Below are 16,058 nucleotides of genomic sequence, written 5' to 3'. Positions count from 1 at the left end.
CCCGGGTGGTGCCGAAGATGTGGAGTGTCGGAGGTGGCAGAAGCGCCGCAGCTTGGGGTGAGAAACCGCTGCAGCCCTTCCGCTGCTAAACTCTGCAATTAGTCTATTAAGGGGGTGGGCTCCCCTCATCATAGTGCCCCACAGGCCATGTTAATTCTGGGGGGTAGGATCCCCTAACTCTATAATGGGAATTTTGGCTCATATCATGTGCTGTAACGTGAATTTTGGCTAATACCGTGTGCTATAATGTGAATTTCGGCTCATACTATGTGGGGTAATGTTAATTTTGGCTCATTCCGTGTGCTGTAATGTGAATTTCGGCTCATACCGTGTGCTGTAATGTGAATTTCTGCTCATACCATGTGGGGAAATGTGAATTTTGGCTCATACCATGTGGAGTAATGTGAATTTTGGCTCATACCGTGTGCTATAATGTGAATTTCGGCTCATACCGTGTGCTATAATGTGAATTTTGGCTCATACCATGTGGGGTAATGTGAATTTCGGCTCATACTGTGTGCTATAATGTGAATTTCGGCTCATGCCGTGTGGGGCAATGTGAATTTCGGCTCATACTGTGTGCTATAATGTGAATTTCGGCTCACACCGTGTGCTATAATGTGAAAGGGGCACCAGTACTAGATAGTATAAGGGGTCCTACTACACTGAATGACACGCCCCTTTTGAGTGACCACACCCCTTTTCCGGAGCGCGCGCGCCTTCGGCGCGCGCATAATTGCTATCTGCACTCTTTCATTCCACCTTCAAAAATTCAACTTCGACCACCGCACCTACATACACATACATACACACACACCCTGACATCTTTATATGCAGTGACACCGGTGGCGTCTGCACATACTTTCCTTTTGTATTTTTTTTTTTATTATCATTTTATTAATTTATTATTTTTATTAAGAAAAAAATTTTTTTTTGGGGGGGGGGGGGGGGCGCCATTATTGATCTTGCCCTGGGCTCCAAAAACCCTAGTTACGCCTCTGGCTATAACGTTGGCTCATACAGTGTGCTATAACGTTGGCTCATACAGTGTGCTATAACGTTGGCTCATACAGTGTGCTATAACGTTGGCTCATACAGTGTGCTATAAAGTGAATTTTGGCTCATACAGTGTGCTATAAAGTGAATTTTGGCTCATACAGTGTGCTATAAAGTGAATTTTGGCTCATACAGTGTGCTATAATGTGCACTTCGGCTCATACAGTGTGCTATAACATTGGCTCATACAGTGTGCTATAACGTTGGCTCATACAGTGTGCTATAAAGTGAATTTTGGCTCATACAGTGTGCTATAAAGTGAATTTTGGCTCATACAGTGTTGTGTAAAGTGAATTTTGGCTCATACAGTGTGCTATAACGTTGGCTCATACAGTGTGCTATAATGTGAATTTCAGCTCATACAGTGTGCTTCAATGTTGAATTTCTTTGTAAGAATATCCTTGTGTCTATCCCATGCATGTTTAAATTGCCCTACTGTCTTATCCTCTACCACCCCTGATGGAAGGAATGGCGATTTGGCAGTCTGTATCACCAGTGCGCAGGGTTCTCTCCACTAACTGGCAACATTTTATTAGTAATGGCAACAATAGGAAATTTTAGAAGCGAACGGGAAGGGCATTACTAAGTGGGAGGGGCTATGATTAGGGGGAGGAGTCATAATTCTTAAACCGCCCCCCCCCTAAAAGTTAAGTCTAGATCCGCCACTGCTTGCACTTTATCAGTTCACCAGGCTTAATAGATCTGCCCCAATGTTTCAAAATGGAATGCATCAAGAGAACGGTGTTGGTATTGTAAAAATACACACAGCTCCTGGTATTTCCTGGTGGTCTCCCATCCAAGTACTAAAACCAGGACCAACACTGCTCAGCTTCCATGATCAGGAGAGATTGGGCAAATCCAGTGTGCTGTGGCTGTAGATGAGCTCGTGGTTTCTGTTAGAGCTCTTCTACTTCTAACTTCTGGTACATAAAAGAATATGTGTAAAAATTAAATGTACAGTACCAAGAAAAGGGTGTTGGTAGTTTAAAAACACCTAAAGAATCTGATAATACATGGATGGGAGACTGCTTGGTAGTAACAAAGTCCAATACTGCTTTGCTTCAAAGATCAAATGAGATTGGGCATATCCAGTGTGGTGTGGCTTTAGATAAGCTTTGTGGTTTCTGTTAGAGCTCTTCTACTTCTAACTACTGGTACATTAATGAATATGTATAAGGTTGTAGTTTATCCAATATCCCTTTACTACCTTACCTCCCCCCCCCCTCCCCTCCCCTCCCCTCCTTATAGCTTCCTTTGTTCTCTCCTCCTCGTGTGTGCGTTATTTGTTTTCTCATACGTCCTAGAGGATGCTGGGATCACATTAAGAACCATGGGGTATAGACGGGATCCGCAGGAGACATGGGCACTTTAAGACTTTCAAAGGGTGTGAACTGTCTCCTCCCTCTATGTCCCTCCTCCAGACTCCAGTTTTAGAATTGTGCCCAGTGAGACTGGATGCACTACAGGGGAGCTCTACTGAGTTTCTCTGAAAAGACTTATGTTAGTTTTTCTTATTTTCAGGGAGGCTGCTGGCAACAGTCTCCCTGCTTCGTGGAACTTAGGGGAGAGAAGTATGACCAACTTCTAGTGAGTTCAATGGCTCTGCTTCTGGCTGACAGGACACCATTAGCTCCTGAGGGTGCTGATCGCTGGGTACGCCTAGATGCCCACTCCCGTAGCCTGCCATCACCCCCTTACAGAGCCAGAAGTCAGAAGACAGGCGAGTAGCAGAAGAACAGAAGACTTCTTCTCCAGTGACGGCATTCTGAGGTACCACGCAGCGAGCGGAATGCTGTGCGCCATGCTTCCACACAAACACAGGCACTGCAGGGTGCAGGGCATGTGGGTGGGTGGGGGGGGGGCACCCTGGGCAGCATAAATTCCTCACAAAAGGCTGGCAAAAGTGGACATTAGTGCCTGGGCACTGTCCTTACCCCGCCAGCGTAATTAATTATTTGTTTCTGAGCGGGACAGAAGCGTGCCATTACAGCGGCGGGGCTTCTTCCTCACCTCACCAGCACATCTATAGAGCGTTACAAGTCTATCACTATAGAGTTTATTATTTCCCAGACTGTGTACTTTTGGCGCTGGGTTGTGAGCTAAAAAATCCTCTCTGTCTCTCTGACAGATTTACTGTAGGTCTATCCCCCATAAGCCGATGTGTCTGTGGGTACTTGGTACATGTGTGTCAACATGTCGGTGGCTGAATGTTTTTCCCAAGAGGAAACTATATTAGGAATGCAGACATATGATGGTGGCCCTGTTGGCACCACCAATAACTGACTGGGTGAAAGTTTCAATAATATCAGAGTGAGGTTGGATAAATCTGTGTCCCAGACACAGACGTAGAGAATAGATGTGATGTTCATGGCTATGCTTCTTTTCCCTCAGGCCCGCAAAAATGTTACTACACACTGATACTGACTCGGATACTGATTCCTATGTCGACCATAATATTTCCTGATTAGATCCAATATTGGCAAGGAGCATTCAGTACATGATTGTGGATATTAAGGACATATTAACATCACTGAGGACCCTGCTGTTCCTGACAAAGGGGTCTATATGTATGTATATATAGATATATAATGAAAGCTGATGTAACGTTCCTCCATCTCTGTTTGAGAAAGTCTGGGCCAGCTCGACAAGATGGTTTCAAATCCCCAAAAGGTTTCCGATTGTTTATTCATTTCCTGCTGCGGACAGAATAAAGTGGGAGTCACCCCCTGTTCTGCACGGGGCCCTGTCACAAATCCAGCGGATCGTATGCAGGAAGCTACATTATTTCTAGTTATGTAACCACGGGTACATTACTTAGACCTGCCATTACATGCGCATGGGTGAGTAGTAGTATTCAAGAATTGGTCGAATACCTTGTCTTCCGATATAGATATCTTGGAGAGATGGGATACTCCTTACGTTGGATCATATCAAGGACACTGCAGCATACTTACGACTGCAAGGGATATAGGACTCTTGAGTTCACGGGCCAATTTCATGGCAGTCTCGGATAGGAGGGCATTGTGGATTCACCAAGGGAATGCTGATGCTGACTCCAAGAAGAAAGGGAGTCTCTTCCCTATGAAGGTGAAGCCTTGTTTGGCAACGGCCTAGTTAATTTGATCTCGGCAGCTCCCGCAGGTAAGTCAACCTTCTTGCCCTATGTTCCCTCTCAACGGATGAAGACGCATCATTGTCTAACGCAGTCATTTTGTCCCAATAGATATGCAAGAAGTTAAGATTCCCCTTTCTTTGCAGGTAGAGGAAGGAGAAGAGGGAAGAGGTCTGTAGCCTCTTCAAGATCGCAGGAGCAGAGATCGTCCTCTGCTTCTGCCAAATCCACTGCATGACGCTGGGGCTCTCTTGCAGGAGCCCACACCAGTGGGGGCACGTCTAAAACACTTCAGTCAGTTCTGGATTAATTTGGACCTGGACTCGTGGGTTTTACAAATAGTGTCACAAGGGTACAAACTGGGGTATCAAGACGTTCCCCCTCACCGATTGTTCAAATCGGCCTTAGTCAGCAGGGAGAAGGTTTTTATTCAAGCCTCTTCGTGCTCCCGAAGCCGGACGGCTCAGTCAGACCAATCTTAAATCTGAAATCCCTCAATTTCTACCTAAAGAAATTCAATTTCAAGATGGAATCTCTCAGGGTAGGGATCTCCAGTCCGGAGGAAGGAGATTTCATGGTTTTGGTAGACATAAGGATGCCTAATTACATGTTCCCGTTTAGCCACTGCATCAAGCTACCTGAGGTTTGCAATTCAGGATTGTCATTACCAATTTCAGACGTTGCCGTTTGGTCTGTCCACGGCTCCGAGGATTTTCACCAGGGTGATGGTGGAAATGATGGTTCTCCTTCGCAAGCAAGGAGTCACAATTATGCCGTACTTGGATGATCTCCTGATAAAGGCGAGATCCAGGGACCAGTTGGTGCAAAACATCTACTCTCCCTGACAGTTCTTCAACAACATGGTTGGCTCCTAAACTTGCCAAAATCGCAGTTGGTCCCAATGACGCGGTTGTTGTTTCTGGGAGTCATACTGGACACAGAAGAGGCTTTCTTCCAGTGGAAAGGCTATGGAGTTCCAGAGTCTGGTCAAACAAATTCTGAAACCAGCAAGAGTGTTAATCCATCAATGCATTCTGTTGCTGGGGAAGATGGTTGCGGCCTACGAGGCCATTCAGTTTGGCAGGTTCCATGCCAGAGTGTTCCAGTGGGACCTGTTGGACAAGTGGTCCGGATCCCACCTACACATGCACCGGAGGATAATCCTGTCTTCCAAGACCAGAATCTTACTCCATTGGTGGCTGCACAGTTCTCACCTCCTAGAGGGGCGATGGTTCGGGATCCAGGACTGGATCCTAGGGACCATGGATGCAACCCTCCGAGGCTGGGGAGCAGTCACACAGGGGGAAAACATCCAAGGAAGATGGTCAAGTCAGGAAAGTTTTCTCCACATAAATGTTCTGGAGTTAAGGGCCATTTAATAACTGCAGACACAGTACGCACTGGGACGGGTGCCCAGCATCCTCTACGGACTAAGAGAAAAGGATTTACCGGTAGGTATTAAAATCCTATTTTCTCTAACGTCCTAGAGGATGCTGGGGACTCCGTAAGGACCATGGGGATAGATAGGCTCCGCAGGAGACATGGGTACTTTAAGAAAGACTTTAGTTCTGGGTGTGCACTGGCTCCTCCCTCTATGCCCCTCCTCCAGACCTCAGTTTGATACTGTGCCCAGTGGAGACTGGGTGCTTTTCAGGAGCTCTCCTGAGCTTTCTGACAGAAAGTATTTTGTTAGGTTTTTAATTTTCAGGGAGCACTGCTGGCAACAGACTCCCTCATCGAGGGACTGAGGGGAGAGAAGCAGCCCTACTCTCTGAGTTGCAAGGTCCAGCTTCTTAGGCTACTGGACACCATTAGCTCCAGAGGGATTGGTACGCAGGATCTCACCCTCGCCGTCCGTCCCAGAGCCGCGCCTCCGTCCCCCTTGCAGAGCCGGAAGATAGAAGCCGGGTGAGTATGAGAAGAAAAGAAGACTTCAGAGGCGGCAGAAGACTTCATGATCTTCACTGAAGTAACGCACAGCACTGCAGCTGTGCGCCATTGCTCCCATACACCTCACACACTCCGGTCACTGTAAGGGTGCAGGGCGCAGGGGGGGGGGGGGGGCACCCTGGGCAGCAATATAAACCTTTTTTTGGCAAAAATATAACACATATACAGCGGGGCACTGTATATATGTATGAGCCCCCGCCGATTTTACAGTTTAAGCGGGACAGAAGCCTGCCGCCGAGGGTGCGGGGCTTCTCCCTCAGCACTTACCAGCGCCATTTTTTCTCCACAGCACCGCTGAGAGGAAGCTCCCCGGACTCTCCCCTGCTTATACCACGGTAGACAAGAGAGTTGAAAAGAGGGGGGGGGGCACATAATTTGGCGCAAATTACATACAGCAGTACTACTGGGCAAACATTAAGTTACTGTGTATTCCTGGGTTATATAGCGCTGGGGTGTGTGCTGGCATACTCTCTCTCTGTCTCTCCAAAGGGCCTTGTGGGGAAACTGTCTTCAGAAAAAGCATTCCCTGTGTGTGTGGTGTGTCCGTACACGTGTGTCGACATGTCTGAGGAAGAAGGCTATATTAGAGAGGAGCAGGAGCAAATGAATGTGGTGTCTCCGCCGACAGCTGATTGGATGGATATGTGGAATGTTTTAAATGCTAGTGTAAACTCATTGCACAAAAGATTAGACAAGGCTGAAGCTTTGGGACAGTCAGGGTCTCAACCCATGCCTGATCCTATGTTGCAGGGACTGTCAGGGTCTCATAAGCGCCCACTATCCCAGATTGTTGACACAGATACAGACACGGATTCTGACTCCAGTGTCGATTACGATGATGCAAAGTTACAGCCAAAATTGGCAAAATCCATTCGATATATGATTATGGCAATAAAAGATGTTTTGCACATCAGAGAGGAACCCCCTGTCCCTGACAAGAGGGTACATATGTACAAGGTGAAAAAGCCTGAGGAAACCTTTGAGGGGGTCACACGAGCTGAACGAGATATGTGAAAAAGCTTGGGAATCTCCAGATAAAAGACTGCAGATTTCCAAAAGGATTCTTATGGCGTATCTTTTCCCATCAATGGATAGGTTACGATGGGAATCCTCCCCTAGGGTGGACAAAGCATTAACACGCTTATCCAAGAAGGTAGCCCTCCCGTCCCAGTATACGGCTACCCTCAAAGAGTCTGCTGACCGCAAACAGGAGATTACCCTGAAGTCCATTTATACACATTCAGGTACCTTACTCAGACCGGCAATTGCGTCGGCCTGGGTGTGTAGTGCTGTAGCGGCATGGACGGATACCTTATCTGAGGGGATGGATACCCTAGATAAGGATACTATTTTATTGACCCTGGGGCATATAAGAGATGCTGTCCTATATATGTGTGTATGCAAACTACAGGTGGTGCTGCAGGGCTCACACCCTTTTACTTGTCTTGTAAAGCAACTCTGGAGCTGTTTCTGGGTCAAGCTGCTGCAAGAAATCAGCTTGAATGCTTCAGGGGCTTGGGCATGGCCAACATGAGCCCACACTGATGGGGGGTGGGGGTGTATAAAGCGATTTAGGGGTCATCCAAGCGCAACCCCACAAAGGCCACCATGCCCTGCGTGACCCTTTTCTCTTTTCATATGCAGACGAGGGTTGCAGCCAACTATGCCCACTGCTTGGATGACATCACTATATGCAAATCCATCTGCTGCAGGCCTTCCCCCAGGAATGCTTGCAGTAGTTGTTGCATTTGGTTTGTTGTTTGGGGGTGCTTCAGTATTAGGCAGCCTTCTGCCCTCCCACATTCGTCTGAAAATGTGTTCTCCTTGCAGTTGTTGTTCCCAGATGAGAGTTCCCTTGTGCTTCCTCAGTTGAATCTCCTTAACTTGACAGGGGTGTGCCCGTGCAGCCGCCCTCCACAGCCCTATCCCAACACATACTTATCTTGCATATGAGATCTCTTGATCATGAAGATAGTTCTCACAGGGTGAGGTTCATCCATTACATTTTAAAGTAGGAAGGTACAAATTACATATTCAAATTACATATATGTGCTGGATTCAAATGTTTCCCCCCTTCCTTTCTCAATTGTGCCCATCAGCAGCTATTCTAATGTTGCTGCCAATGGGTGTGACGCATTCATTTCTTCTGTGGGGTACACTGGACTCCACAAGGATTCACATTGTATATGTACACCAGAGTAGGATCTTGATCTGAGGCACCAACAGGCTCAAAGCTTTTGACTGTTCCCAAGATGCTCAGCGCCCCCTCCTCTATAACCTCGCTTCCATGAACAGGGAGCTCAGTTTGTAGTTGGTGCCTTCAGTAGCAGGCCACTTAACAGGGGGCTGCCTCAGGCAGCCTATTCTTAGCTATTAATTTTGGCAAGAAAAGAAGAACTTTTTTTTATAAGAATCTACAAGGGCTGCAGCAGGCTAGGTCTAATAGACCTCTTTACTGCAGCTCCATCACTCCCAGTGGCGCAGTATACTCCCGTGCCCCGGTTGCTGGGTCACTGCAGCGGAGGCTCCGGTTTCTTCCTAAGGTCAGTCACACACACACACCGCCCTCCGGGATCACGAGGCCGCTGATGGGGGCGGGCCGTGTGCGCACTGGCGTGGACACTGATTACTGGGCAGCCGCTCCACTAGCCACCAGGGACAGTTAAGGAGCACAGCTCTGGGGTTTTTTCTCCTATATTAACCCCATTTTGTACTACCCGCAGTGCATTGTGATAGGTAATGGGGCCTGATTCAGGTTGGATCGCAATCCAACTGCAAAAACTGCGAAGAGCATACGCCTACATTTTCTGCGGCACCCCGCAGATAATGCGATCACCTCTGCCTGTGAATCGGTGAAGGGGGGGGGGGGGGTCAACAACACTCCATTTCCAAGTCGGAGATGGAGCGGTGCGGGGGCACGGTTTCAAAATGGGGTCGGCAACGGAGAAACAGGAGGCGTGGTCAGAGCAGCTGCATGACATCACATGGGCCGGACTCTGCCAGTGGAGCCCCAGCGTCATGAGGTAGATTTTGTAGAGGCCGGGGAGGACTTCTGTTCCTGGGAACTAGCTGTGTTGTGCAGCTTTATTCCTCTGCCCCTACCTCTGGCAAGAAAGGACGCACCTCGCACTTTCTTGTTTCTTTGTGACCGAAAGGACTGCATTTGATAATGCGGAGCTTTCTTATGCTGTGAGGGAACATAAGGTAAAAAATTTGATTTTCCAACTGTAGCTGTGCGTGTTAATGCTTTGTCCATCCTACGGGAGGATTTCCATCGTAACCTAATCGTTGATGGAATAGGATACGCCATAAGAATCCTTTTGGAAATCTGCAGTCTTTTATCTGGAGATTCCCAAGCTTTTTCACATAACTCGTTCAGCTCGTGTGACCCCCTCAAAGGTTACCTCAGGCTTCTTTCCCTTGTACATATGTACCCTCTTGTCAGGGACAGGGGGTTCCTCTGTGATGTGCAAAACATCTTTTATTGCCATAATCATATATCGAATGGATTTTGCCAATTTTGGCTGTAACTTTGCATCATCGTAATCGACACTGGAGTCAGAATCCGTGTCGGTATCTGTGTCAACAATCTGGGATAGTGGGCGCTTATGAGACCCTGACAGTCCCTGCAACATAGGATCAGGCATGGGTTGAGTCCCTGACTGTCCCAAAGCTTCAGCCTTGTCTAATCTTTTGTACAATGAGTTTACACTAGCATTTAAAACATTCTACATATCCATCCAATCAGGTGTCAGCGGAGACACCACATTCATTTGCTCCCGCTCCTCTCTAATATAGCCTTCTTCCTCAGACATGTCGACACACGTGTACCGACACACCACACACACAGGGAATACTTTTTCTGAAGACAGTTTCCCCACAAGGCCCTTTGGAGAGACAGAGAGAGAGTATGCCAGCACACTCCCCAGCGCTATATAACCAAGGAATAACACAGTAACTTAATGTTTGTCCAGTAGCGCTGCTGTATGTAATTTGCGCCGAATTATGTGCCCCCCCTCTCTTTTCAACCCTCTTCTCTACCATGGTATAAGCAGGGGAGAGTCCGGGGAGCTTCCTCTCAGCGGTGCTGTGGAGAAAAAATGGCGCTGGTGAGTGCTGAGGGAGAAGCCCCGCCCCCTCGGCGGCGGGCTTCTGTCCCGCTTAAACTGTAAAATTGGTGGGGGCTCATACATATATACAGTGCCCAGCTGTATATATGTTATATTTTTGCCAAAAAGAGGTTTATATTGCTGCCCAGGGCGCCCCCCCTGCGCCCTGCACCCTTACAGTGACCGGAGTATGTGAGGTGTATGGGAGCAATGGCGCACAGCTGCAGTGCTGTACGCTACCTCAGTGAAGATCATGAACTCTGTGGAGCCCGTCTATCCCCATGGTCCTTACGGAGTCCCCAGCATCCTCTAGGACGTTAGAGAAACTAGGATTTAATACCTACCGGTAAATCCTTTTCTCTTAGTCTGTTGAGGATGCTGGGCACCCGTCCCAGTGTGTACTGTGTCTGCAGTTATTAAATGGCCCTTAACTCCAGAACATTTATGTGGAGACAACTTTCCTGACTTGACCATCTTCCTTGGACGTTTTCCCCCTGTGTGACTGCTCCCCAGCCTCGGAGGGTTGCATCTGTGGTCCCTAGGATCCAGTCCTGGATCCCGAACCATCGCCCCTCTAGGAGGTGAGAACTGTGCAGCCACCAATGGAGTGAGATTCTGGTCTTGGAAGACAGGATTATCCTCCGGTGCATGTGTAGGTGGGATCCGGACCAATTGTCCAACAGGTCCCACTGGAACACTCTGGCATGGAACCTGCCAAACTGAATGGCCTCGTAGGCCACAACCATCTTCCCCAGCAACTGAATGCATTGATGGATTAACACTCTTGCTGGTTTCAGAATTTGTTTGACCAGACTCTGGATCTCCATAGCCTTTCCACTGGAAGAAAACCTCTTCTGTGTCCAGTATGTGTTATGATTCCAGCACTCTGGTCAGAGAAGATCTTATGGCAAGGACCGGAGCACTGGAACGGAATGCTGGGGAAGGGAGCAGGACAGGAAAATAGCCCCTGGCGCCCTAACTCTGTTGTCTCACCCGTGTTGTCAGAAATCCCCTGCGAGACTATGGTTTCTTGAGCCCTTGGCAGCCGCGTTTGAAGGGCGGATTATGTCTGCCCAACTTCGATGCCCCCCGGTCTTAATGAGAGACAAAGGGAAACCCGAGACAGGGTGATAACAAGGGGCCCTCTAACTAAACAACCAGGCCAGGGGATAAGCAAACTCAAAACTATAATATGTGCGGAGAAACCGCCAGGAAAAAGGACAACCAAAATATCCACTTGTCCAATTCTCCTACCCGGCACCGCCGAGTACCAGAGAGGACTTGTGGAAGCGGAACCCTCCGCAAATGCTCCAAACACAAAATATAAAAGGTAAAGCAGCTGAGCCGCAACACACGGCAGAGCCGCAACTCACGAACACCACTGGATATAAAACGGTGATCAGTCAGGACTCCAGGGAACCAAACGACCTCTTGGGATGAGATGACAACTCCCGAATACCGGACTTCTGCGGACAGGAATGACCGGATACAGCAGGACTGGAAACAGACTCTCAGCAAAGGCAGCATGCAGGAAGCTATTACCGGCATCTGTGAGAAGCCCTGGGAGTGTATTTAACAAGGAGTCCTCCAATCAGCTGCTAATGGCTGATTAGAATAAATGCCGTGCAGCTGCCTTGCTGCACGGCCAGAGAGCAGGTGAATATCTTAATTTCCTAAAGCCTAGCAACGGGGAACGCGGTCCGCCAGTGGCGTCCCCATTGCTAGGGTCCGTGCGGCTCAGCGCGCCCGGCGTCTAGCGTTGCTAGGGAGCCGGCGGCTGTACGTGCATGGCATCTCTAGTTGCTAGGCACCGGGCCGCGCAGACCATCAAGCGGACCCCGGCGCCTAACAGTACCCCCCCCTTGAGGAGGGGTCAAGGAACCCCTAAAGCCAGGTTTCTGAGGAAATTCCCGAAAAAATGCCCTCTTGAGCCTCGGGGCATGAAGATCCTTATCCAGGACCCAAGACCTTTCCTCCGGACCATAGCCTTTCCAGTGAACCAGAAAATACAGCCGATCCCGGGACAATTTGGAATCGAGAACCTTCTCTACCAAGAACTCCTGTTGTCCCTGTACATCCACTGGAGATCTACCCTGAGAGATCTTCCGAGGAAATCTACTGGAAGAAACATATTGTTTCAACAGGGAACAATGAAACGTATTTCCAATCCTGAGAGATCTTGGTAAACGTAACCGAAAGGCAACTGGGTTGACTCTTTTAATAATAAGAAATGGCCCAATAAATTTGGGTCCCAGTCTAGCTGAGGATTGTCGAAGCCTGATGTTGCGAGTCGACAACCACACCCTATCTCCCACCTTAAAAGTGCAAGGACGTCGGAGCCTGTCAGAAAATTTCTTCTCTCGAAAGGCCGCTTTTCTGAGAGCAAGGTGCACCTTTTTCCAAATGGCTCTGAGATGGGAGGTTAAGGTAAGCGAGGAGACTGAGGAATGATGAAAAAAAGAATTAGCTCTGGGGTGAAAACCAAAAACTGAAAAGAATGGAGACTCTTTAGTGGAGGAATGACAAGAATTATTGTAAGCAAATTCAGCCAACGGAAGAAACTCGGACCAATCATTCTGGAGTTTGGCTGAATACAAGCGCAAATATTGTTTCAATGATTGGTTAACTCGTTCGGTTTGCCCGTTGGATTGTGGGTGGTAACCGGATGTTAACGACAATTTCATCTTCAATGAGGCACAAAAACATTTCCAGAATTGTGCGATGAATTGTGGACCCCGATCAGAAACAATATCAGTAGGCAACCCATGAAGCCTGAATACATGGCGGAGAAACAAAACTGCCAACCCTTGGGCAGAAGGCAATCGGGGAAGAGCAATACAATGAGCCATTTTACTAAAACGGTCCACTACCACCCATATGACTCGGAATCCGGCTGAAAGGGGAAGGTCAACCACAAAATCCATGGAAATATGAGACCACGGCCTGAGAGGAACATTTAAGGGCATAAGTTGCCCGATGGGCAAGGAACGGGGAACCTTATGCTGTGCACAAACCTGACATGAATAAACAAATTCCTTGACGTCTTTAGAAAGACCAGGCCACCATACTGAGCGAGAGACTAACTCCAATGTCTTAGAGACTCCTGGATGCCCTGAAACTTTGTTATCATGGAATTCCGTTAAAACAGTAACTCTCAAAAACTCAGGGACGTAAAGACGACCAGCAGGAGTAATTCTAGGAGCTTGGTGTTGAAGCTGTTTTAACTGGGTAAATAAATCTTGTGTGAGGCCCACCCAGATGACCGAAGATGGAAGTATGGGGGTAACAGGATTGTTATTGTGAACCGGAAGAAAGCTATGTGACAGGGCATCAGCCTTAGTATTCTTGGAACCAGGCCTGAAAGTGATTATAAATTTGAAACGCGTAAAAAATAATGCCCAACGTGCCTGCCGGGCATTAAGCCGCTTAGCCGATTCAATGTATTGCAGGTTCTTATGGTCAGTCAATACCGAAATAGTATGTTTTGCTCCCTCCTGCCAATGCCTCCACTCCTCGAAAGCCCATTTTACCGCCAGTAACTCCCGATTACCAACGTCATAGTTGGATTCAGCGGAGGAGAATTTCCTGGACATAAAGGCACAAGGATGTAACTCCAGAGACTCCGGATCCTTTTGAGAAAGGATAGCCCCCACTCCAACCTCCGAGGCATCAACCTCCACCACAAAGGGCAATTCCGGATTAGGATGTCTGAGGACTGGAGCCGAGACAAAGGCTTGTTTCAAGGCCCGGAAGGACAACTCAGCTTCACGCGACCAGTTGGTGGGATCCGCTCCTTTCTTTGTCAGAGCTACAATGGGAGCAACCAGGTCAGAAAAAGAATGAATGAACCTCCTATAATAATTCGCAAACCCTAAAAAACGCTTAATTGCTTTTAAATTGGTGGGTTGCGCCCAACTAAGGATGGCCTGGAGTTTCTTTGGTTCCATGGAAAATCCCTGAGGGGAAATTATGTACCCTAAAAAAGATACTTCCGTGACATGAAACTCACACTTCTCCAGCTTGGCATATAAATTATTCTCACATAACTTTTGAAGAACCAGACGCACCTGGGTAACATGTTGTTCCATTGATTTAGAAAAAATCAGGATGTCGTCTAAGTAAACGACCACGAATTTCCCTAGGAAGTCACGGAGCACATCGTTAATGAGGTCTTGAAAAACTGCCGGAGCATTGGACAGGCCGAACGGCATCACCAGGTATTCGTAGTAACCCGACTGAGTACTGAAGGCCGTTTTCCATGGATTTTTGAAAGAAAACAATACTGTCAATATACTATTAAAACAAATTAAAATGGTAAAAGTTATTGTACTTTAAGTAAAAATAAAAGAGCCAAAATATCAATCCCAGTTTTGGATTACTTTAATTAACAAACAAAAAAATGCATATAGCAGAGGATAGTTTCAATCTGCCTACCTCTGGGTTATGGGCCCAGCATGCTTCCATTGCTGTACTCTGCTGCACATGTAAGTGCAAGAGATCCTGAAGCACTCACTCATCATGGGAAAGTACCAATGTGTTTCTTCGTTGGTTGATAGAAGAAACATCTTACAAAAACTCTCCAGATTATTGATTTTTTTAAGTTTTTCTAGGAAACGTTTTAGATGAATGCTTATTAGCATTTGTCAGTATGTACTTTTGCAAAGTGTCTCTGTGGCGCAATCAGTTAGTGTGTATGGCTATTAACCAAAAGGTTGGAGGTTCAATCCCACCCAGGGATGTAATTGACCTTGTTATCAGATTTTGGTGATCTTTAAGTAGACAAGTCAAATTTCATACCCCCTGTTATGGTGTAGGGTACCTGGCCTTCTCTGATGTAATCAGAGTTAGATTTGATTCAGTGATTTTATAAAAACATCTAGGAAGCACAATTTAGCAGTGGGTTGCAGAGAAAAAGAAATATGCTGGCAAAAAAATCAAATTGCGTGATTAAACAGCTCTTCATTTTCTGGCTTTATTTTTATGCTAACAAATTTGTTCTCTGAAAAGTGTCCACAAAGCCAAGTCTCTGATTAACACCTTTGTAAGGATGGTTTTTCACCTATTACTAAATTAAACTTGCTTCATTGGAAAGGCAGCAAGATGCATCCTCATTTCAATGTCTACTGAAATAATACAGGTTGACACCAGGAAACATTAACGCCACTGCATCCTTGCTGCTTTCTCATGTGGAAGTCTGTTTAATGTGAAAACAAGGTGATATCTAATTAGCACACAGGTAAGGAATTAAGAAAATCTTTATTTAAGGGTGAAGATGTTTCTCACAAAATCGTTGCCCCAATGCATCATTGAAATTCAAGCTGGAAAGATGATTTTAATATATCACTTGTACATTTTGTATTGCTCTTCTGGTGACAATGTAGTTTGTTTTTGTCAATTACCATTTTAATAATAGGGTAAAGAAAATTAAGTGGATTTTTGAAAGAAAACAATACTGTCAATATACTATTAAAACAAATTAAAATGGTAAAAGTTATTGTACTTTAAGTAAAAATAAAAGAGCCAAAATATCAATCCCAGTTTTGGATTACTTTAATTAACAAACAAAAAAATGCATATAGCAGAGGATAGTTTTAATCTGCCTACCTCTGGGTTATGGGCCCAGCATGCTTCCATTGCTGTACTCTGCTGCACATGTAAGTGCAAGAGATCCTGAAGCACTCACTCATCATGGGAAAGTACCAATGTGTTCCTTCGTTGGTTGATAGAAGAAACATCTTACAAAAACTCTCCAGATTATTGACTTTTTTAAGTTTTTCTAGGAAACGTTTTAGATGAATGCTTATTAGCATTTGTCAGTATGTACTTTTTGC

This window comes from Pseudophryne corroboree, chromosome 11 (genome assembly GCF_028390025.1).
Source record: "Pseudophryne corroboree isolate aPseCor3 chromosome 11, aPseCor3.hap2, whole genome shotgun sequence".
Taxonomy (NCBI): domain Eukaryota; kingdom Metazoa; phylum Chordata; class Amphibia; order Anura; family Myobatrachidae; genus Pseudophryne; species Pseudophryne corroboree.
This window is presented reverse-complemented; position numbering follows the sequence as displayed.